Source organism: Trichechus manatus, unplaced genomic scaffold, assembly GCF_000243295.1.
Source record: "Trichechus manatus latirostris isolate Lorelei unplaced genomic scaffold, TriManLat1.0 scaffold00205, whole genome shotgun sequence".
Lineage (NCBI taxonomy): Eukaryota > Metazoa > Chordata > Mammalia > Sirenia > Trichechidae > Trichechus > Trichechus manatus.
The window spans coordinates 2,156,515-2,159,849 of record NW_004444141.1 but is presented as its reverse complement, the minus strand read 5'-3'; the positions used below and the strand labels follow the sequence as shown (position 1 = coordinate 2,159,849).

General features: G+C 47.9%; 1 non-coding gene across 1 annotated transcript; it reads right to left on the bottom strand.

Annotated features, from left to right (window-relative positions):
• Window positions 1-647: 647 nt before the first annotated feature.
• Window positions 648-718, bottom strand: TRNAG-CCC (transfer RNA glycine (anticodon CCC)). The gene has a single exon. It is a non-coding gene; the product is annotated as a tRNA-Gly (tRNA).
• Window positions 719-3,335: the final 2,617 nt, after the last annotated feature.

The window sequence follows — 3,335 nt, the reverse complement described above, 5'->3', positions numbered from 1 at the left end:
CTATATGAACTGATGGGGGAAGGGAGGGGAAACTAGCTGCCCAAAACAACTAGGCTCAGAAGCTGTGCTCCAGGGAGAATTGTTTCCCCCAGCGAGATTTCAGGAAGCTGGTGTCAACCTCCGCAGAGGCATGAATAGGCAGAGGAAGGAATGTGAAGGCAGATAAAGAGGGTGGCTGGAACCCTGGCTCTGCCTGTTTTAATGCGTCTGACATCCAGTGGAAGCATAGTGGAAGCTCTGAAAATGGCCTGTGGCTCTGGATGGTAATGAGAGCCTGCAGTGCTAGTTATGAGTAGGGGGAGAGGGGGACTCAGCTGTTAGAACTGAACGGTTTAGAAATCACGTTTCATGACAATGACCCCCCAGTAGGGTAAGTGATATTGAAACCAGTTTTGCGGAGAGAAAATGGTACTCACTCATACTTGCACTTGGAAGATTTAATTTTGTTGTTATTAGCTGCCTGGGAGTCAACTGCCAACGCAGATTGGACCATTGTGTGACACAGGGTTTTCATTGGCTGATTTTCAGAAGTAGATTGCCAGGCCTTTCTTCCTAGTCCATCTTAGTCTGGAAGCTCCACTGAAACCTGTTTGGCATTATAGCAACATGCAAGCCTCCACTGTCAGATGGGTGGTATGCACATGAGGTGCATTGGCCAGGAATCAAACCTGGGTCTCCTGCATGGGAAGCAAGAATTATACCACTGAACCACCACTGCCCTCCAATCAGTTGCTATTGATTCCAACTTACAGTGACCGAATGTGTGTCGGAGTAGAACTGTGCTCCATAGGCTTTTCACTGCTGATATTTTGGAGTAGAGAGCCAGGCCTTTCTTAAGCGGTGCTTCTGGATGGACTCGAACTTCCAACATGTTGGCTGGTAGCTGAGCACGTTAACCGTCTGTACCACCTGGACTCCAGATTTAACTCCACAGCAGTGGTATTTCAAGCAAACATGAAACTGAGAACTGTTTTTAAAGCCCTCTCAGGAAGAGCCACTCGTGGGATTCGTTTGGCCCTGCTGATCTGACACTGAGTTCTACTCAGCAACGCTACTTGTTCACTCCTTGTTTACTGACCGATGGAGCCCCGTGGCCCTCTGAGACTGTAGCATACGTGTGCATAGAAGGAAGACAGATGGTACCGTCTCCAATTCAGATTCAAGGACTGCGCGTTCTTAGACACCATTTGATCCAAAATGCTCAAGGTGACTGAGACACTTCATGTTATAAATCGCGCTATGAGCCCTAGGAGATGAATTACTGGAAAGTGCTTTTGAGAAATTTACTGATGGGAAGCGGGAGGCACCACAAGTCTGCTGGTTCTGTGCCCGTTTCTTTTCAAAGGTAGGAAATGTTCCTTTTCACTGCGAGATTGGCTCACCAGGCAGTGGACTGTTGTGAGGAGACTGGGTCAAAGGTCAGAGAGTGAGCCAACAAAAGAGTGTGGGTGTTCCCTGCACAAAAGGCCAGTTCCAGGCGACATGGTCAAGTCTGCTTTCAGTGGAGAGCTCTCACATTGCCTGCCGAGAAGGTGGGGGTGAACTGGCCCGAAGTGTAGGAGGAGACCAGTGTTAGCGGGGCGTTCAGCTGGATTTTGCGTCAACTCCTGTGTGCGTGTGTGTGTGATTCTCACACCTCTGTGACACGAGAATTAGTTGCTGCACTTTTTACAGATGAGGAAACTTGAACTCGGAGAAATTAAGCAGCCTCGCCTGGGGACACAGAGTTATTAAGAGGTGTAGTGAGGTTTACAGCAAATATCTAAGTGGCTTCTATGCTACTGCTCTTCTAAAATAATTCACTCTGTTTATTCAGTGGAGTTCCTGGGTGGGGCAGAAGGTTAACCCGCTCTACTCTGACACAGGTGGAGTCCTCATGACTTGGAGTAGACTCAATGGCAACAAGTTCATTTCTTTAGTGTTACCCATTCAAATACATAAGGTCTCTCAGTGGCACAAATGGTTTATGCTCAACTGCTAACTTAAAGGTTGGTGGTTCGAACCCACCCAGCAGCACCACAAAAGAAAGTCCCGCTATCTGCTTCCCTAAACATTATACCAAGAGAACACTATGGAGCTCAGGTCTATTCTGATAGACAGGGAGTCGTCAGGAGTCAGAATTGACTCAGTGGCAATGGATTTCGTTCTTTCTGGTTTATTCAGATATATATTTATGTGTATATGTAAATTTTCATTTAAAAAGTGGAGTTGTTGGCATGTAGCAGACAGAAGTGCTTCCTCATGGAATTTCCGGCACTTAGGACAGGGATGTGCAGAGGGGATTTTCTCAGTGTGCCCTGCTCTCCCTGTGTGACAGCTGTCACCACTGAAAGAATTAACTATAAGCAGAGGCCCGACTGCCCTCTTCACCTTCCATGCCCACGACCTGATGGTGTGTGGTCCTGGATACATCTCCTGTCAGCCCTCACTATGAATACCCAGGAATGCAGAGCGCTCAAAGCAGGAAATCACACCGGCAGCAGCATTGTCCCTGAATGGTGATCATTGCTTAGGGCCGGGCCACCCCAGCAGCCACCCTCATCATCTGGTGACCTGTGCAGGACCTTGAGCTTCGGGAACCATTCCAGGAGTGGGAAGGGATGCTGTCCGGAAAACTTTGCCCAGTGGCCTGGCTTGTAGGACGTGTCCAGATGGGTTTGTAGCTGTCCTGATCTCCTCTGTAACTCTTCACTTGATGGAGATGTTGTGATGCCTGAACCAAAGGGGAACTCCATTTCCCCACTGGAAAATGCGGACGTTAATAGCACATACTACATACAGGGTTGCTGCGAGGTTTAAATGAATAAATATATGTGAAGCACTTAAAATAATGTCTGGTAAACTGTAAGCACCAGTTAAATCCTCTTGTTACCTGCAGTCGAGTTGGCCCTTGACTCATTGGCGACGCCATGTCAACGGAATATGAATGCTCCCTGGTCCTCCATCCCCATGATTGGATGTGGATCAAAACTTTGAGATCCACAGGGTTTTCACTGACTGATTTTCTAAGTAGATTTCCCAGCCCTTCTTCCTAGTCCGTCTTAGTCTGGAAGCTCTGTTGAAACTTGTTCAGCATCATAGCAACATACAAGCCTCCACAACAGATGGGTGGTGGCTGGGCATGAGGTGTATTGGCTGGGAATCGAACCTGGGTCTCCAGCATGGGAAGGCAAGAATTCTACACTGAATCATTGCTATCCTCGAGTAAGTGTTAGCTATTATTATTTTAGGTTTCCGGGTGGCACGAATGGTTAAGCGGTCGACTACTAGCCGAAAGGTTGGAGGTTCAAACCCAACCAGCTGCACCTTGGTAGACAGGTCTGGTTATCTGCTTC